The following is a 21,965-nucleotide window of genomic DNA, read 5'->3' on the forward strand; positions in this document are numbered from 1 at the left end:
AGATGCCACCGGCAGTGTCAGTGGCCAGGGGAGTGGGGGTGAGCAGTGACTGCACGACTGCCCGCAGTCGCCACCGACAGTGTTGGCGGTGCCATTTCATAGGGGGTGCACCTCCACACTCAGGGGGTGCACATGCACCTGTATGCACCCCCTACACATTGCCAATGAAAGCAGGAGGGGGGGAAATAAATAAATAAATAAATCACATTTTTGGGCATAAGTAAGATCCACGTTGAAAATTTAAAGTGATAAAAAAATCCCCATGGAAGAAATTCAGAAGCTAAAAATAAAACATGTCAGAGGTGTTTTAAATTACCATGATAAAAAAAAAATCTAAAATGATAAAATCAGGTGACAATGTGAATACACATTTAGTGTAAATTTTTGTCACATGGGCACAGGAAAAGTGTAACGTGGTAACAGGAGAGGTGTAACATGGACAAGTGCCCCATAAGCGCAGCTAGCAGTAAATTTCATTAAGTTTACCATCAAGGCAGCTCTATACTCATGGGAAAGCTGGGTTTAACCCCCTCCCTGGCCCCAGACCCCAGCCAGGATTTGCCTGGAGGGGTGGGCAGGCACCCTGGGTTTAAACCCCCTCCCTGCCCCCCCCTCCCAAACCCTTCTCTTCTGGAGCAGACAGCCCAGTCCAGCCCAGGGCTGGAAAGCATGCTGGGGGACTGTGATTTAACTTAAACCAGGAAGGGATCTGGGACAGAAGTTTCATAAAGTGGTTTGACCCAAATCAGGTACTACATTTAATTATGTTTCAGCCATTTTGAAACTGGTTTATGTGCACTGAGCTTCTGTTCTGTTACAGGTTTAAACCAATTTCTGATCATTCAAACTGGTTTGTATGTAATTTCTGTCCCTAGTCAATGTGTAATACCCAAAGCACCGTGTACATGAAGCAGATATGCAGCTGTTAATATACTATTAATAACATATGAATATTAATAAGCATTCCTTTTAAGAATCTAAGGTTTGCTGCCACATTTAGAAAAGCCACTCAAAGTCACTACTTTGCACTCAATGGGCTGTACACACAAGCAGGCAAGAGGTGGAGATGGGTGGAATAGCTGCCAGCAGGGTCCGGTACTAAGCTTTCCAAATAAATATGGTAATCAATGCAAAAAATGCGATTTGTACACTGAATGTTTTACATTTTTTGGATTTGTAAAGCAATGCTCTGTTAAGACAGATGTAGCCTTGGGCACCAGAAATGGAGACAAAAATCTTTGCATAATACACTATTTTATAATGACTCAGGGTCAGCATTTGGTTACTCACATCCACATTTAAAGAAAAGTCATAGAGAAGATGATGGTATTTCAGTTCCTAAGAAAACTACAAGAACCCTCATGCAGGCAAGTCTCAGTCGCCCCCAAAACAACCTGCAGTTGCTCTCACACTAGTGCCTTTGTGGGATAAGTCAAAGGGCTCTGTCTGACTCAAAAATAATTTTCATACCTGGGATCCTTTCTGGTCAGGTAGCTCACACCTCTTGGGGTAACAGAATATTACCACAGATGTGTGTGTTTCAAAGCATTGATTATTTTTTCACTTTGCTTACAGAGTTGTGTGCACCTAGCTGTTTGGGGTTTAGTGAGTAGCAATTCCTGAAATTGGCATGTGTAATTCAATGCTGCTGAAGAAATATTTAGTATTGAGACTTATTTTAAAAGTATCTGTCTAGATTCAAAACCTACTTTCAGTTACATAGGTACAACTCACAATGAAGTCAGAAGGGATTTCCTCCAGTAGCCCACAGCAGAACATGCCCAATAATAACTGAGAAATAGCACACTGTGAGGAGCCAAATTGATTAAATGGGCATAGCTCCATTGTAGTCAGTTTTACTCAGAATAGACCCAAACCTGCGGTATTTTAGATATTTCTACTCAGAAAGAACAGTTTTAGGCAATTTAGCCATAGCATATTAAAGCACCCATCTTTATTCATATATTTATTTCAAAGTGGTTTCTCACAGTACATTACTGGAAAGGGCATGACTGTTTCTTGTTGCTAGACTAAGTTATTAATATATTTATTTCTATAGTATGGAACAGTTCCATATAAAATGGGATTAGACCATAACAAAAATAATCACCGTCGTTAGTACAATAGTCTGTGTCTTCTGAAACTCTGCCTCTACTTCTTCTTTTTTTAAACAACAAAACCATGAGAACATTTTGTCAAAGGTCAGGAAACAGCTTGGGATTGCTTGTGGGGCTTTGAGCTCTTACTGACTTAGTAAATCCAAGTATGAAAATGATTGCCAAACACAAATCTATTAACAATAAAGCTACCCTACCAGAAAATATTTTCAGAGGTAAAACAATTCTATGTACGTGGAGTGAACAGTTGGAATGAGATGGAATCTGTTCACATTGAGTTCAACTTGAGTTTTGCCAGTGACTTCTCTGGAACTAGGAGCAGTCTACAGGTAGGAAGAGATCACTGTATGGACAAAAATAACATGGCTTTATATACTTTTATATATAATATGGTTTTATCTATGCATTTTAGCTTTATTGCTTTTCACATAAAACAATAACTACAAAAGTCTCTTAGCTGTTTATACCATTTTGGTCTCCGCTCTGGCCAAAATAGTGTCAACAGACCCCAATATCCCCAATTCTGGCAAAGGAAGCATTCCCTCAATACTTTCATAGAGTCAGAGAGAAATAGGGCTGGAAGGGACTTCCAGAGCTCATCTAATCCAGCCCCCTACCCAAGACAGGATCATGCCTACCCAAACCATCCCATACAACCATAATCGAAACTCCACATAAGACTACCCTCAGCCCTGACACAACACAGACCTAGCATCCTAACTTGTCACAGGTAAAGCCAGGGAACCACAGCAGCCAATGTCCTGCTTCTATAACATATAGTCAATACATGCTCAAGAGGTCGCCAGAATATACCCATCCTTATAAGCCCTGGAATAGCATGTTGGGTAGATGGCACTGATGACACTGAAAAAATCTGAAGTTTTAGACCATGTTAAAGCCCTGTACTTAGACAGACTTAAGTCACAAATGGGTGTCTTCCAGAGCAGCCCTGAATCAGTTGGACACAAAGGTGACTTACAGCCACAATAGTCCCCTTCTTCTTGAGTGGAGAGTTCTGTGCTGCATGTACTAGACTCAGCACAGAGTCTCCCCACTATGTTTCTTCTGAAGGTTTTGTGCAACCAAGATCACGTTAGAGCCCGTAACATTAACATGGAAGTCTTAATGTATCAGTGTCAGAATGTTGACCTTTACATAGGGTGTCCAATATCCAATGAAAGTTTGAGGTACAAATTTAGGTATAACATCCAAATTATACAAATAGTTCTGAAAAAAAAATCCTTAAGTGTGGCTAAAATAACTGACAAGTACATAAATATTTTTAATTATTGCAAGGGGGTTGAGGGAATTTGCCCATTTGTAAGGGGGATTATGGTAGGAAAGCAGCAAGGATCAACTGTAGCCCAGCTACAATCAAATAGCAAAGTCTTTCCTTCATTTTCATTCCATTTTTCTAAGGCAAAATTCCCAATGTTTTTAATGGCTGCTGCTGCCTATGCCATGCTTTGTCCATGAAAAATCCATGCAACACTCTTATTTTCTGCATGGAAGTAGGCGCACACTTGGAACACAGGAAACTACTGATTTTATGGTGCAGAAATAAATGCATGCTAAAAAAGGCCTGAAAATCTGCAGAAGCTACAGAATAATTCTTTTTAGTTACCCACATTAAGGGCTAGTTCATTACTGCTTTCATTTTTGTTATTTTTCGGAGCAAGTAATAACACTGGTAGAAATAAGTAATGTGAGAGAGCTTGGTATTTTATTTAGATCACCTCTTGCTGACTGGACATCCAGTATTATAATGGACATCAGTAAAGGTCAAAGCCTAGCTTTTAACTGGATTTAATTTAGGTATCATGGGAAATGTCATCCCTGATATTTTTGGCCAAGAGCAGTATATTGAAAACATCAACAAATTAAAGGGAAAACAGAAAGCTGGAATGTGCATCATTATATTGTACATGAAGGAGCCAATGTACATGAAGTCCCTCTATGTCCCCACAGGAAAGGGACTTGGTGCAAGTGATGACATGGCAAAGCAGTCATGCTGCAACCTGGCTACTCCCTGGGAGGGAAAGGCTGGACTATTTAGACCACATTAAAGCCCTGTACTTAGACAGACTTAAGTCACAAATGGGTTTCTTCCAGAGCAGCCCTGAAACAAGGCTGCTATCCTCCACATAATACAAAAAGTGCCAGTGGTGAAGTGATCAGTGCCATTACCAGGAAGGCAAATATATTTGTCCTACTTCCTCAATCCTGAAAAATGGAACTGCATTCATTCCACTGTGCAGAGGGCCTCTGATGTTTGGGGAACGGGAGGGCAGAAGATAGGAACCATTTTTTTTCCTCCACCCAGAAACAGATTCCTTGTGCCACTGTGGGGCAACTACTCCTATAACCAATATACTCCAGGAGCAGTGGCAGCCTACCATGCCCCTTCCTTTCTCAGCAGTCCTTGGCTAGTGGACAGTTTGGGGATCCATTGAACATACCCTCCACACTCTTAGGTAGCCTTCAAATCCTGTCTTGTGCTTCTGGGAAGAAAGCTACTACTACAAAAGTCAGGCTCCATAACATGCAAGGCGCTGCAGAATCATCATGTACGGCTTCTGCCTTCGGCGCACTGTGTACCAGAAGCTCAGTTATTTTGTCATGTTTTGGCCATCTGACAGCACTAGGACCATCAGGATTTTCTCTTTTGATCATGTTTGTTGGGGAATACTGGAAATGCCAGTGGGTAGATAAGTTGTAAGCTACCTTTTCACTGTGTTATGTGAGAAAACAGCCTAGTTGCATTATTTATACCAAGGTAGATAAACTGTGAAGGACTCAGGCATAAAATACTGGAAGCAACTGAAGTGTGCCTATGTATGGCAAGGCTTTCAGCTTTCTGGTGCAGAGGAAGTCCATCAGATCCCCACACCAGGTGGGGCAGCATGGCAAAGCCTTAAATTTACCAGCACATCTGGAGCCCAAGATCATGATCCCAGGGTCAGGTCATGCACCAAGACATTAAAAGCCACTTCATGCAGTCCAGCATCAACAGCCACAGTCCCCAGTGCCAGGTTGCATGGCCCAGCTTTACAGATCCTAGTGAGCACAATGGGTTCTGAGGAATTTAATCCCAGATCCTCAGAATTGCACATCCTGTCATGGACTTCTACCTCCGGGATAAAATGTGTCAGATCCCAAACATGTGACTAAATTAACAAAATTTAACACAAATCTGCATTTAATTTAGGTCACAGAAGTTTCAAGACTGCAAAACTGTCCCTGTTCTATAAAGCATTGTTCAAATTTAAAGCTATAAATATTGCATCATCAGGAAAAATCCATGTTACATTAAACTTTTCTTCAGTTCCTTGTTTAGAAAAGCATTTTTAAATATTATTTCATCCTTAGTAGGCAGACTATTTCTTCTTCTGTGCTTTTTTAGTTGGGAAAAGCAAGCTGTCAGCTCTCCATGACTAATAGATAGCATAACTACTGGAAGGAAAAGAAGCTGCTTCCTGCCCGCAAGACAGGCCTTTAATAACAAGAAAAGTTATTTGAGGGATTCAGAGCCAGCAAAATGCATAGTTTCTTCTCTTCCCTGCATTTCCTGAACATCCCAAGATCTGTGAAAAGTCTCACTAGTCTCTGGCCTTCAGCATAACGGGCTTTCTTCATTTTTTCTGCCTTGGGCTATCCAATTAGCCATTCAGGCACTGATGCCCCTTCCATACATTTGCACCGTTCATGCTCCCAGGGAGACAGCAGAGATCAGGACTTGGAGACTTGTGCTGTATTCATTCTAGGAGAAATTTCAAAAGCAAATTCTGTGAGTGAACCAAGGACAATACTGAAGATATTAGAACATTAGATGTCCTTTAACTGTGCCCTCTTTACCCAGTCAGACACCCCTCCATTGACTGAGCCTTGATAACAGGATATTCCTTCTCGAGGTCCTCCATGGGCATAGTAGAACCCTCTCTTTATACAGCCTGCATAATTTCTGATGTTGCACTGCTGTCATCTTGTCCATGCAGCAAAACAGAGTGGGTGATGCTTTAACTCATAATATTTAAGTGAATAATTGTTTACTGCTATAGGCTACAGCACATAGATCATGTAAAACACTACCTATTAAATGAAATAATTTCTGTGCTGTTACCAATTTATTTTTCACAACGTGGAACACACTAACTTGTGTGACCTCTCAAGTAGTTAACTGAACATGGGTTTTTTGCATTTTCTCCAGAAGACTCCTGTCTGCTGTGTGCACTGGTACAAGTGACAAACAAAAGTTACTAAACATCATCCCATTGATCAAATCATCTCAGGTATTTGCATTTGGAGACATAACCAATATGTCCCCCCTGCCCCCCCACCACCAAAGGGCAAATATGTGTTTTGTCCATTACCGATCTAGACTATACCACTTACAGAAAACTGCATAACTTAGATTGATTCTGCCTTTGATTGTTTGCATATCTGTACCTCGCCTTAACGAGCAGCTACTCCATATTTTCTTTGTTCAGTGTGTAACTTAGTGCCTTTTTACTGCACACCATTCAAACTCAGTTTTCAGGACGGACTTAATACATTTCCTGTAAGTTTTCTGCACTCATCACTACAGTATCTGAATGCCTCAGAGACATTAATTTTTTATTTTTGTGACACCCTTGAGGCTGAGGACAGATGTTGGTGTGGGGAGCAGTTCTACCTCTGCAGATGGGGAAAGGTGTGCAAAGAAATTAAATGTAAGTCTACTTGTTTTCACATAGCTAAAATGAACCACATTGGATCTCATGTTTAACCTTACAGCACACTGTATATATTCAAAGCACAGCTCCCACTGATTTCTGTTGTGGCTATGTGTACTATGCACTTCTGCAAAATCAGATCCCAGGGTATCCCGAGAGGCATCTAGAAAGAGAAACATATAATCAGTGACAATTTGGGCAAAATCTGTCTTCTGTGACTCTCCTTGCATCACCAGGCACCCCCTGGAAGAGACAGGGCTAGAATCCTGCTTTCCAGGACGGCCATTCTGTGAGATGACCTTGGCCTTCCTGCTTGACTACACACTTTTCAGTTCCTGCAACACAAAGGCACTTTTGGTGATATCATCTCTTCTGCTCGACTCCCATAAGCATTCCTCAGACTTACTTTACAGTATTAATTAAGAGGAAGGTCAGGCAGATGTTTGATAGTGCCAGGAACAGACAGGAACTTAAAAAAAAGTCCCGCTTTCTCTCCTTCCTCTCCCCTCCCCCACCCCCCAAAAAAGATTATATGACCAATTTTATCTCAGGTCATTCACTGTTATGCAAGCAAGCTTCACTCCTGCCCCCTGTCTTACCTCCTTATTTTCCCTGGCTTCTCAAACTCTGATTCTGCTTTCATGCTCAGTCTGCACACCTTGGACTTCTCATCCCAGTCTTCCTGCCCAGCCATTCCTTGTTTCCCTTTCCATGATCTTCACCCAAGTTGTGGTATCTTCTACCAATTTCTTTCCCTATCAGTTTCAGTCAGTCCCAATTCTCCCCTCCAAGTCCCTCATCCAATTTATCTTCCCTCCTCACCAATAATTTCTTCCCTCCTCCAGTCATTTCCCTTCCTTCTGTTCCCCTTCACCACTGGCTCCTAGTACCACTATCCCTCTTTGGGCTTTTTATCCAGTCCCACCCTCCAGCCCAAATGCTTCAGAGCTCTGTGTCCTCCTGCCTGCCCTGATTCTTATTTCTGAACCAAGCTCATCCTCCATCACCAGCCAGACACTCGGTTCCAGTCTTCTTGGTCAATCAGGTTTCAATCTACTACCCACACATATTCTAGTCTCAGATGGCTACAACTTGCAATCAGATTTTCTCTCTTTCTGCCTCTAGTCTCTAACTCAGAATCGTTGTCCCAATCTAATCCTTTTTCCTCCTTCTCCTAGTCCCCTCTGCATTTAAGCCAGGTGGCTACCTCTTCCACATTACTTGAGTACCCAAGCACAGAAGAAGCACACATCTTTTTTTCAGTATCTGTGTCTCGTCCTTAAGAGACCATGTGTGCACAGTTTGACTGCAAACAGAAACTAAAGGAATGGAATATGCTCAACTAAAGACAAAATCTTCAGAGATTTTAACTTCTAATTTAAGAAACTTCTGTTGAGTAAACTATGATTTCTAAAAGGCTCATAGTATAACCAAATATGGGCAGATTTTCACAAGAAGCATAAGCCTTATGCATCAGTTACTTTCTGCCAAATTTCAAGTTCCTGCTCCAAAGTGTGGGAGCACGTGAACTTCTAAAATAAAAGGCCTTTCAATATTGCAAAACATTATCTATACTGTCCTAGCCTCTCAATACCTAATTTATATCAAATACTTTTCATATAGAATTATGAATCAAGTCAAACAACATTTTCAGGTTTTATACTAAAAACAGATCAATTACTTGTCCGGTGTCAAACAGCTTGGCAAAACGTGTTGCATCCTGTCTACAGTTGAGGGTACTGTTCATAAGAAGTTCTCTGAAGTTTCTGACCAGTATTAATTATCTTCATTACTGGCCCAGTGCCTGGGTTTGCAGATGGTATCCCATGGATGGCTTTCTACTGACAAACCAGATAATGCTCCTGCTGTGTGGTCCAATGACAACTGCTGATGTCTGGATGTCTGGATCCCATACATACTCTGTTAAAATATCATGTATCCTGATGATTACATGATAGCAAATGTTTCGCAATGCAGATGATATTTGAACCAAAATGTAGATTCACAAACAGCCTCCTGAGAGGAATTTCGAGGCATTTCCAGCATTCATCAGAGTCGTTTTATAGTGTTTAAATAAGAACAAGTTCAGGCAGATTGTGTTTGAAATTACCAAGAACAGACAAGCACTTAAAAAAAAGTAGGGGAAAAATCCCAAAACATCCTGTTTACCTATTTGCAGGAGAGATGATCTTTCCAAAACGCCAATAAGGAAAACAAGGAATTTCCCCATGAGCTTATTAGACACATTTGCAATACTAATTCCCCTCTCATGTGTAGGACAAAATAACTATCATGTAATGGGAGAGTAGCAAACATCTGCACTAGCTGGCCTGTACTCTAGACAGAAACAATTGAGAAAGGGTTTATAAGTCAAATTAAACTGCATGGAAGACCTAGGAAACCCATTTGATACAGAAACTACTGATTTCATACATACATACATTTTCAGGGTCAGAAGGGACCTCAGCAGATCATCGAGTCCAACCCCCTGCCCTACAATGACAATGACTGTCTGCTGAATTTAATTACTTTGAATTACATGTGATCAGTTTCCCTAGCTTGCCTTTCATTATAACTCATAACACAAAGGGGACCTCTCTCAGGGATGTTTGTCTTTATCTGAGATGAATGCAACACCTTCCTGGTTATGATTTTTTATTAATAATTTTAAGACAGTTTAAGATTCATTTTTCCTTTGCCAGATGGACAAAACCATAGTTTCTAAAGTTTATAAACCATAGAAATGAAAGTGCCCAGCGGATATAGTGTGTGCACATGCATTCATATCTATGCAAATGTGTGTGCTACATAGGAATTTTGAGTGAATATTGCAGAGTTTATGAAGGTGAATTGCAGTAAATTGTTCCACTGTACCCCAACCCTAATCTCTCAAACAGTCCTTATCTCCTAGTCCTGACTGTCTCCTGTGGAGGGATGATGCAGGGTACAATTGTGCACTAATTTGGAGTTGCATACAAATATGTGGCTTGTGTGAGATGTAGAACACATTTTAGATATAACTCAACTTCACAGGAAGCAAAAATTTAACTTTGCTTCTTTTACCATCCAAACTCCTTGAGTCCTAGTTAATATTAATTTCAGCAATAGTGATAGAAAGAGGTTCGGGTCAGTAGGACTGTGGGAAGGAGAAACTATGATGGTACCCTCTTGAAATTTTTCTATTTTACTGGGAAATGAAAGGAAAAAAGAGATTGTTCTCACCACCACTATTACCACTATTTCAACCAATGAAAAGGAAACTGATTCTGTCTTAAAAGCTGAAAGATGGTAGAGAAGTGGATAAAATTGGTTAGAGAAGAACCAGTGAGATGGTAGTTCTAACATAATATATATGACAGCAAACTATATGGAAAGCCAGGTTTGGGCTCACACCATAGGAGGCAAAAAAATATGGATTTGGGGAAGAAAGAGCAGGATGACAGGAGTGGGAAGAAGAGAAGGCAGATAAAAGATTACACAATCAACCAACAGACTGACATAGTCAGTTGTGGGAATGCAGAATTCATATGGCAGAAACTATAAATAAATGCTACATTATTAAAATGAGAAGGCCTGGAAGCAATAACTGCAAAATCAGTTCACTGTAAGCTGCAAAGACTGAACTAAGGGAGACACTATGGATAAATAATCAAGTCAAATTAGCCAAAGCAATTAACTAGAGAAGATAGAATCAGCTAACAAGGGAAAGATAAGCATGTGAGTCTACAGAGGCAAATAGAAACTGGCAAATAATCAAAAGGAAATGATAAAAGTACCAAGGCTTACCAGAACTCTTAATACTGTGAAGCTGGAGTCAGTGCATTACAGCCATAGCAATGGGTTTGACTATTGAAGGACATTCTGCAATTCCTAGTAAGGAGAACTGATATTGTATATCTTTGTCCTATTAAGTAACTTCCTGGCATGAAAAGTCATGTTTATATCCTGGCAGCCACCATGTGTGGATGTTAAGAGAAAAGAAAACATTCATATTATTAAGTGGAAAGGAATCTTGGAAAATTGACTGCAGTTTGCTTTTTGAAAGCAGATGGTTTTAATGTGATGGAAAGGACCCACCTCAAATGCCTACAAAATTCCCTGGATCCCTACATTTAAGTGAACTGGTTTTGTCAAACTAGTGTTACTTTTACAGACAGCATGAAAAATCCTTCTATTTATGACAATGCTAATCTCTTTGAGAAAATTATCCAGGTGCATATCTGCAAGGGACCAGCAGGGGAGATTATGCTTAGGGGCAACCAACATGGGTTCATTAGAGGCAGGTCCTGTCAAACCAACCCGGTGGCCTACAACCAGGTCACAAAATCCTTAGATGCTGGTGTTACGGTGGACATAGTCTTTCTGGACTTTAGGAAGGCCTTCAACACTGTCTTTCACCCCATTCTCATAAAAAATGAGGCAACTGTGGTGTCGATGCCTATATGGTCAGATGGGTTGCTAATTGGTTGGAAGGCCACACGCAGAGAGTGGTGGTGGATGGGTATTTTTAACCTGGAGGGATGTGGGCAGTGGGGTCCCCCAGGGCTCAGTCCTCAGGCCCACACTGTTCAGCATCTTCATCAGCAACTTGGACAAGGGGGTGAAAAACACCTTGTTCAAATTTGCAGATGTCACTAACGTGGGGAGAAGTGAGCACACTAAAGAAGAGGGACAGGCTGCAGTTAAATCTGGACAGGCCACAGGGGTGGGCAGATGAGAACAGGATGGGTTTCAGTACTGACAAGTGCAAGGTATTGCACCTGAGGAGGAAAAACCAGCAGCATACCTACAGGCTGGGGAACTCCCTTCTCATCAGCACAGAGGCAGAAAAGGATCTTGGAGTCATTATTAACTCCAAGATGAACATGGGCTGACAATGTGGGGCACCTTGTCATGCATCCATAGATGCATCACGAGCAGGTCCAAGGAGATGATCCCCCCCCCCCATGCGACATTGGTCAGGCTGCAATTGGATTACTGTGTCCAGTTCTGGGCACTGCACTTCAGGAGAGATGTGGACAGCATTGAGAGGGTCCAGAGGAGGGCCACTCGCATGATCAGGAGGCAGCAAAGCAGGTCCTACGAGCAAAGGCTGAACCTGTTCAGCCTCCACAAGAGAAGGCTGAGAGGGGATCTGGTGGTCATCTATAAACTGACCAAGGGGGATCAGCAGGCAATGGAAGTGTCCCTGTTCCCCGAAGCACTACCGAGAGTAACAAGGAATAATGGCCATAAGTTGATGGAGAGTAGATTCTGGCTAGATTTCAGGAGGCACTACTTCACAGTCAGGGCAGCTAGGATCTGGAACCAACTTCCAAGGGAACTGGTGCTTGCTTCTACCCTGAGGGTCTTCAAAAGGAGGCTCAAGTTAGCCCTGGCCCTAGGCTGAGTGACCGGAGCCTCACAGTGCGGCTCTGCCTTTAACTAAAAGAGCCCTGGTGCCCAGAGCAGGGCCCAGGAAAGGGAGGACCCCTGGTGTGAGACCAGGGAACCAGAGCCTGTAAGGGTTCAGCTCCCATGAGAGAGAAAGTGCCCTTGGCTGCCCAGTGTGGGGCACCAGGTCATTGAAAAGAGCCAAATGCGTTGCTGGAGAGAGGCTCTTGTGAGATTGGCCTCCAGGGGACCAGCCTTGGCTGCTTCAGAGAGGAAGCATGAGTTGCTGGGGAAGTGGGCCCCACAAGGGAGGCAGGCACAGGACAGGAGGGTCTGCCACCTCCACCTCCATTGCGGGAGGGGCGTGTCCACATCCCAGGGCTCTAAAGGGGAGGGGCTCCAAGGAAACCCCTCAGGGAAGTACTATGTGCACTCCCTATTTTGGGTGATTGTTCTTATGTCAAGATCTATATAGCTATGGGTATTCTTTAAGGAAGTTGGTATGGTTTATATGTTCTTAATGTGTTAATATGTATATTTGTATTGTTACTTGGTAGGTCTATGAAATATTATTAACTTATTTGGGTTATATAAGTTGAGTCCCCATATGTGTTTATCATGTTGTAACCTTAACTATCTTGTTCAATGTATTAATTATTATATATGTTGTAAGTTATATGGTTTATGTGAATTTGGGATATTATATGTAGTGATATATGCTAAGGTTTATTGTAAATATTTCATGTTTTATCTTAAGTATTTATTATAGTAATAAATTTGTATATAGTTAAGCACTCGGTCTCAGCCTGGCTCTGTAGAGAGGAGAGGGAACTGTTCTAGTAGCCGGCCTCTCCAACAGCACCCTGCCTGACTCCTACCAGTGTCATTGTAGGAGAATGCACACACCCAGGCTACATTAATTATTTTATTAGTTACTAAAATCCCCAACCCCTCCTCCCAATTGCAATGAATCTGTTGGGGTTTTTTTAATCACCCTTCCCTATTCATACCACAACCTTCATCAGATGAAGGAAGAAGTAGCTCAAAACTCCTATTTATTTTTAAATGGATAGCCAGCCCTTCTCCTTAGTTGAGCGGCCAGGGTTCAGGTGCCTCAAGCACTCATGACCCCATCATACCATGTGCCTGCATGCACCACCTTCATCAGGACAGTGGTGTCCTCCCTATATGAAGTATGCAGGGAGTACTTGAAGGAAGAGCCGCACAAGGTAGGTCCGCAGGTGGCCTTACACTTCATCTCAGATATCTGGAGCAGCCAGGGTGGAGATCATGCCTACCTCTCCCTCACAGGGCACTGGTGCAATCAGGCAAGCCATTGGTGGGCTCTCCTTCAAGCCGATGTGATGGATGAGACCCTCACAGCAACAGAGATCGTAGGAGCCATGAACTGCGTGGTGCAGGGGTGGCTTGTTGGTCAGGGTGAGCTCACCCACGGGTTCATGGTCACTGACAACAGGGCCAATATGGTCAAGGCAGTCCGTGACGCCAACTTTGTTGGCATCCGCTGTGTGGCACACAAGTTCCACCTTGTAGTCAGGGACACCTTGGAGGGGGACAGGGCTGCTGGTGAGGGCTCCATCAGAACCATCCAGCTCATTTCAAAATGCAGGAAGGTGGTGGGCTACTTCCACCAGAGCATCAAAGAGAACAAGATGCTGCAGGACAAACAGGCAGAACTGAGCATCCTACAGCACGAAATCATGCAGGATGTGGAGACTCAGTGGAACATATCTGATGCTCGAAAGGCTGGTGAAGCAACAGAAGGCCATCTATGAGATGACCTTGCTTGGGGAGATTGGGATCAGTGCCCCCCTTAACAAAACAGAGTGAGATACCATCTCCAAGATCTTGCTGGTCCTCAAGCCATTCCTTGAGACCACCGAGAGCCTCAGCGCTGGCAATGCCCTCCTTAGCCAGGTGATCCCCATAGTGAGGGAGCTTCAGAACCAGATGGAGAAGTTCCAGGGAATCAATGTTCCTGAATGGGGCAAGCCACTGTCACCAGAGGTGCAAGCACTGGTAAAGGGGCTGAAGGAGGGCATCAAAAAATGGCTGGATCCATTGCGGTCCAGTATGGTCCACATGCTGGCAGCCATATGTGACCTGAGGGTGAAGGGGAGCACGTGCACCAACAAAACTCTGGATCACTGGACAGAGGTGCTAGTGAACAGGGTCAGGGAGGTAGAAGGGCAAAGGCAGGGGGACGTGGAAGAGGGGGATCCACTGTCCTGTGCCATCACTCCATCCACCAGCCAGTTTCCTCCACCACAGGTGCTGCCAGTGTGGGCCAAGGGCAGGGCTTCCATGTTGGGGTCCAGAGGCACCAGACCCCAGCATTGGGCAGGTAGTGCTGAGGCCTTGGTGGCTACCTATCTTGCCAAGGATGTGGAACTGCTGCTCTGTGACCCCTTGGCCTACTGGGCAAGCCTCAGCCAGATGTGGCAGGATCTGGCCACAGTTGGCCAGGAACACCTGTCCTGTCCACTAACCAGTGTTCCAAGTGAGAGGGTGTTCAGCATTGCTGGTGATGTTGTGACACCCCACTGCACCTCCTTGGATCCCAGTTTGGTGAAGCAGCTGGTGTTCCTCAGGGTGAACCTCCCGCTGCTGGGGATCCCCAAGCTTCATGTGCAGATGAAGTGAGTGCCACCCTCTTCACTCCATCCACACCTATTTTTTTTTAACCATTTAATATCCCGCTCTCAGAGCTGGAGGCGGCACTCACTGTATCACTAGCCAGCAGGGCTGAGTTCCCATGCCAAGAAGAACTTGGAGGTATGGACTGGGGCTATGGGGAAAGAGGAGGCCCTAGGTCCTGGGCATGACCTAAAACTGCACCCTGCCAGGGTCTGGAGGCCTGGTGGGACTGCTGGTGGTGCAGTAGCCCCCAACAAATGCCATACGACAAACCTCCCTGGTGAAAGGTGGGTAGGATGCACCTTATAACCACCAGCCACCACATGCATGCACAGTCCAGACCTGCAAGATCTTTGAGAGGCCTAAGGCTTGCTGGTTGCAGTGAAGTTGTGAGGCTCCAGGTGAGCTTTGCTGCCTGAGATGCCATCTGTAAGGCATGGGCCACAGTGGTATGGAGCTGCAAAATCGATGTCACCCCTAGATATCAGGGGCCTAAATGCTTAGCCTAAAAAGTTAGCAAGCTTTTGGGTTTAAAACCCTTCATCCGGATTAGGAAGCATCTGTAGTTGGTGTGTGTGCTCTTCCTGGATGGAAAGAATAATAAAGAAGTCAGAGGCTGGCATGCAATGCAGGCAAAAAAGCCAGTCAGTGAAAATGTATATTGAGGTGTCAGGGGGTGAGGGATAGACTGGGAGCGGGTGGAGGGAGGGGAAGGGGGATGTAACAGGTACAAGTGGAGAGGTACCTGGGGAGTCAGATGTCAGGCAGGTTATAGTGTGTCATAAATCCAATGTGTACATTGAGTCCATGAGTTTTTGTATCCAGGAGGTTGATCCAGGAAGTGAAGTTCACAGGCTCATCTGTGAAAAGTGGTTTGTAAATTCAAACAAGCACCAAACCTTGCCAACCTCATAATCAAAAGCAAACTTCCTACAGCCCAAAACACACCGAATGGATCCAAACCACGCCATGACAAGAAATGTAAAACCTGCCAACATATTTCCAGTACCCTCACCATTCCTACATCCCACAACAGAATGATCACCACTCCTGGATCTTACAGCTGCACCTCCAGAAACGTTATATATCTCATCCAGTGCAACAAATGCCCTGATGGAAAATAAGTAGGAGACACTAAGCAACAATTGAGTCTATGTGTTTCTGTATCTAGGAGGTTGATGAAGTGCAGTTCATGGGCTCATCTGTGAAAAGTGGTTTATAAATTCCCTTTGAGGATCAGGACCGAGAGATTGGAAAGAGTGGCTTTCTTGTGAGAAATGTGCCCCCACAGGTAGTCAGGTATTCTTGTCTGTAATAGATTTCCTGTATGCATTCATTCTGGTGCGCAGTTGTTGCTTAGTGTCTCCTACGTATTTTCCATCAGGGCATTTGTTGCACTGGATGACATATATAACGTTTCTGGAGGTGCAGCTGTAAGATCCAGGAGTGGTGATCATTCTGTTGTGGGATGTAGGAATGGTGAGGGTACTGGAAATATGTTGGCAGGTTTTACATTTCTTGTCATGGCGTGGTTTGGATCCATTCGGTGTGTTTTGGGCTGTAGGAAGTTTGCTTTTGATTATGAGGTTAGCAAGGTTTGGTGCTTGTTTGAATTTACAAACCACTTTTCACAGATGAGCCTGTGAACTTCACTTCCTGGATCAACCTCCTGGATACAAAAACTCATGGACTCAATGTACACATTGGATTTATGACACACTATAACCTGCCTGACATCTGACTCCCCAGGTACCTCTCCACTTGTATCTGCTACATCCCCCTTCCCCTCCCCCTTTCCCCTCCCAGCCTGTCCCTCACCCCCCTGACACCTCAATATATATTTTCAGTGACTGACTTTCTTGCCTGCATTGCATGCCAGCCTCTGGCTTCTTTACTATTCCTTCCATCCAGGAGGAGCACACACCAACTGCAGATGCTTCCTCAGCCTAAAGAAGGGTTTTTAAACCCCAAAGCTCGCTAAGATATATTTCTCCAACTATTCAGTTGGTCTAATGAAAGATATCAGAGGTACCCTCGACTGGTCCATGCTGGGGCCAGGACCCAAAGAGGGGTGAAAAGGCTAGGGGCCCACCGTGAGGAATACCCAGAGCAAAAGGCTCTGGATTCTGACTGGCCTGAAGGCGAGGCCAGGGCCTAAGGGGGAGCCAAAGGTCCCAGAGAGGACCACAGCTGGACAGGGTGAAGGATGTAATGTGAGAGGCATGGGCCATAGTGTAGGGAAGGTACGGAGCTGCAGAATGGAAGTTACCCCAAGACACCTAAACGGGCAGCCTCCCAGCTGGGGAACTTCTGAATCAGTTTTCCATCAAGGCGTGACAGAAGAAGAGGGGCAGGTGATTGGCCCAGAAACAAGTGGGCAGATGGAAATCTAAACTGCACCAGGAAGGCCCCCTGTTACAGGTTACCATCCCTGCTGGTTTCATCCTACTCTGCCTACATACACACAAGCGTCACGAGTTTTGCTTTGAACAGTTTGAGATGCAGTTTCACAGACACCCCTGTGCCTATCTCCTAGAAATCTGGTAGGTTTCATGCCCTCAGAAGGAGATAGCATCCCTGCAATTTACATTCAAATTAGGCATGAAATGACAAAGTTATAGAGATTTTAGTGATTCCCCATTATAGCCTATGGCCGAATCACCAAAATAGTGTTGAAACTCTGAAACAGATTTGACCAAATTGAAACAGAATAGTGATCCGAAACACTGAAATGAATCACTGTCCCTCTGAAACGGCAAAATCCAAAACTGAAATGAAACATAGCCATTTTGCACAACCCTACCAGTGAGCCAGGCTGTGTCTCATTCTGTCATGCAGTGCTGCTCTAACACTGAGGTGACAGCTGCACCTGGTATCCGTGCTCTCATTAACACCAGCTGCTGGTTCACTTATTGCTGAACCATTGCTGCCATTTTATGTAATGTTGAAGCTTAATTCCAATTAAAATGGTATTGAGATTCTCCCCACATGTAGCTAAATTAGGCTGAGTTCAAGATGGTTCAAAAAAGGCAATCGTAGATTATTCACTGATGGTCCCTGTCAGCACCTTTTCTGTGAACACTCTGGAGAGTCCTTGAAAGTAGTATCTCACAGAGATGCAGGAGGCTTGGAATAAGGCACAGGGAATCTTTAGCAATTTTTACAGATCATTTTCAGGAGAAGGAAGCCCAATTTGTCTACAGACAAGTAAAGAACAGAGTAAAGGGCATTGCACTCATAGGCTGTACACTGTATTTACTCAAATTTTATACAAGGGGCTTGTTTCAATATAGGAGGAAAAAGCCCCCCATCTTAGATTTGAGTACAAATGGGAGGGAGGGGCAGATGCTGCCCTCCCCCAGTACCTGCCCCCATGACCTCTGCTCCCTGCCATCACTCTTCCCCCTGCAGCTCTAGCTCCAGCTGGGGCCCTGCTCTGAATCAGGGCAGAGAGCACAGAGCACATGCTGCCTCCAGCCTCAGCCTGGTCACAGAGCAGTGGCAGTGGCTCTGGCCCTGTCTTCAGGGCTGGGGATAAAGCTTCTGCTGCTGTAACAACTCATGTGTGGCCCGGTTGGGCCTGGAAGCAGCACATGTTAGGCCTCATAGGTCAGGCATGGGTACAAGAGGGTGCAAGAAGCCAGGGAGACAAGTCGGGGGGCAGGCAGCAAAAGGCAGGGGTCAGGCACTTGACTCCCCTGCTGACTACCCCACCACCATCTACCCCTCTGTCATTGCTTGCCCTGATGTAGCAGTGGAGGGCCAGGGGCAAATTTTAAGACTACCTGCCAAAAATAGATTCTAGACATGGAAAATTATAACAAATGTATAAATTGTCCATGTCTAGAATCTAATTATTGGCGGGGGGGGGGGGGAGCATCTCAAATTCAGAGTCATCTTGGATTTTGGTAAATAAGGTCTCTCACATGGTTAATGAAAGAGCTTTCTTTTGTTAGAGACAGGGAAATTTGGGGTATGTAATGTGCCCCAGTTTCTCCCACCCTCACCTACACCAAGAGTTAAAGCATAGCCAGGGCTTCCTGCGGGACTTCCAGGAGATGTTATGTTGAAGCTTACGGAGTTCAGCGTAGGGGGGAGTTTTGATGGATCGGTTCCAGGCCCAGAAAAACCAGCTATAGGAGGATGGGTTCCAGCTTCTTGGAGGGGGTTTTAGATGGACTGCAGACATGTTTGCCTGGATTTCCCCAATTGAGTCAACACCAGAGTGTTCAGACGCTGGGGATTCTGTGGCCCAATTCCTTCACAGCAGTTCGGTGAGCCACCAGTAAATACTGCACCACATTGCTCACAGGGTCACCTTGCATTCTTCTCTCATTTAAAGGAAACCATATGTTCTATGACATGAAGGGGTCAGAAAACATAACACAAAATGTTAATATCCTAACTAAGGAAAGCATTTCATTAATACATTTAATAAAGTCAATATTTATAGCAGTATACAGAAGCTAAGTGTTTCAAATGCATTTGTTTGTTAGACATAACAAAAAAAAAGGAAGTTCCCTAAAAGGGCAACATCACAAAGCAAGAACATTAAACAGGAGTCTAAGGGGGAAGCCTTTGTTATTTTCCTTGTGTATTCCAAATTGCCTATGCTCAAAATCAAAGGGAATCAGTTTATTAAGTCAATGGAAACTAAATTATGTTTCATTTTCTAAGTCTCAAGACTTCTCTGCCAAGTCTCCTTTGTACCTAGATAAGGGTGTTTGGTACTGCTGAATAACTAATAGGAAAAACACATTTGGTCAGGCTGCATCTCTTGCTAATTACAAATGAAGCAACTGCTCCTCATATATTACTCAGATTTTAAAGACTAATCATTTCTGAGATTAAATTCATGGGTTTGATCTGAAGCTATCACAAAACAATCTTTATACCAGCCTACCAACTTTTTCATTTTATTTTTCAGTGACAACAGAAAGCAAACAAGGTTGTATTCTACATGCATTTTAGTTCTTCCCCACAAGGGGACCTTTGGGCTGGCTGACCCACACGACTTAAGGGATGAAGACTGAGAGACATTCCCTGCCTTGAGAAGATGAATGCCTCCCTGAATCACAAGTACCCTGAGACAACACGTCTCCCACTACATAATTTTGAGGCGTACAACCTGCTACCTGTTCCCCCATGTCCTGGTTCCAGTTTGCCCCACCTGCTTTAGTCCTTCCTTTTGAGACACTACAAGTCCTGAGAAAAGCAGAATTTATAAAGGCTGCAACGACTGAAAGCATAACTATTAAAATATACATCATGCTATATTACTATACTTAAGTAAAAGTGAGGACGGATCATTAGTGGTTCCAGAGCAGCTGCGTATAACCAACTCAATAGCTTAAGAGACTGTATCTGCTCCAATAAAAAGTTGTTGGCATCATAGACTGGTACTTGTAATTCATTAAACTCTAAAGATGTTTTAAATTAGGCAATGGCAGGACAACATTCTTATACCCTTAAGCCTAGAAGTGTGCTTACATGCATGTTGATCAAGAGCATGCTGACTGGGAATCCTGTTAATATGATATACCAGGTTACACATTACAGCCAAAGGATTTTTAAAAATTGGTGCTGTCTGCCAACTGAGGTGGGGGGCAGGGAGGTAGAAGAATATGAATCTGTACCCCAGTCCCATACATACCCCCAAAAGTAAGAAGCTCCTGTGAAGTCCTGAAGACAAGAATTCATCTGATTCCAGGATGAATACGCCTTTCCTTGTGAAAGCCAGAAGAAAGCCATGCTTGTCTGGAAATCAGGTTACTCAGTCACTTAAGGGTTAACATTCTGAAATATTTGTTGGGACCCACTTCAAGTTTCATGTTCAAATGATCAAAGCAACCACAAATGAGCAAGTCCCAGAAAAATGAGACACTGTACCGGCCAACAGAGTGGTAAAATCGAGCACAGCTTGCTGCATATTGCTCCTCTGTAAATCATATTGGACAATATCCTCTGTAACTGGAAGTAAGTGGAAGTTTGATTAAGAAGGTCTCTATGCTGACATTCTTAATCAAATTTCAAATTACTTCTACACACAAACACACAGACTTTGTTTCTGTCACTCTCCATGAAAATCAGGAAACCTCTGCAAGGACTCTGTGCAGTTTCAGGCTCTTGTAGTGAGGCAGGAGTTCCTGAGGAGAGCAAGTGAGATTGCCCAGAGAAATTTGGAGAAAAGAAGTATCTCCACCCAAACTTTGAGGCCTTCTCCCAGATCATTACCCACTCCATTTTGTCTTTATTCTCATTCACAAAACATCAGCTGAGTTGCAAATGTCATCACTGCCAAGCCATCTGCTTTTCTAGACCATTTCTAGGAGGTTTACCGTCACTGATGCTTTCTGAATTTGTTCAATTGAGAGAGAGGCAGCTTAATGTCTCAAAACTTTTTCTCCTCAATATGAAACTTGGATTCATCAGGGCAGGCATATATCCAAGTGCTTAAGAGAAGGATGAGAAAGAAAGCAAATGCACTACTGTTCTAAAAATCTTAACAGCTCAGGACAAAAAACCCTCACCCCTAAATTAGATTTTCTGAAAAGAAGCAGCTGGAATTTTTCTAGCAGAGCTAAACACAGCTTTCCCAACACTTAACAATGCTCCAGCATGTTAGAAACCTCAGCAACAATTTTATCCCCTTTGAATTATAAACTAAAATAGTCATTGAACATGATAGTTTAGAGGGTACAATCACAATACAGTCACTGATTCATTTAGTCTTTCCTCAGAAGTACAAGAGACATTTCAAACTAAAACAGCTTTATTTAATATATTTAAAATTCTGCCCTTATTTTTATTTGGAAAATAAAATTAATTTTACTTATAATACAATTAAAACATAATAACCTATACATGGAAACTAGCTTTTTGAAAAAGTATTAAAGCTTGGTGTTTCCTACATTTAAATAACATATTTGCTTAGTATTATTGTTATTATTGGATTGCCTGAATATATTAATTCCTGTGGCCAAAAAATCCTAACTTTTCTAATATTTTCCAGTAGTGAATATCTGATGGCAGATTTCAGTCTCGATAGAAATTAGATTTCTAGAAATGAATTTTTAGAACTAGAGTGCTAGCACTACAATAAATA

General features: G+C 43.4%; 1 long non-coding RNA gene across 1 annotated transcript; it reads right to left on the reverse strand.

Annotated features, from left to right (window-relative positions):
• Positions 1 to 1,237: 1,237 nt before the first annotated feature.
• Positions 1,238 to 21,723, reverse strand: LOC132251186 (uncharacterized). Its single transcript, XR_009463070.1, has 2 exons — positions 20,514 to 21,723; positions 1,238 to 5,877 (listed from the first exon to the last, which is right to left on the reverse strand). It is a non-coding gene; the product is annotated as an uncharacterized LOC132251186 (long non-coding RNA).
• Positions 21,724 to 21,965: the final 242 nt, after the last annotated feature.

Source organism: Alligator mississippiensis, chromosome 6, assembly GCF_030867095.1.
Source record: "Alligator mississippiensis isolate rAllMis1 chromosome 6, rAllMis1, whole genome shotgun sequence".
Lineage (NCBI taxonomy): Eukaryota > Metazoa > Chordata > Crocodylia > Alligatoridae > Alligator > Alligator mississippiensis.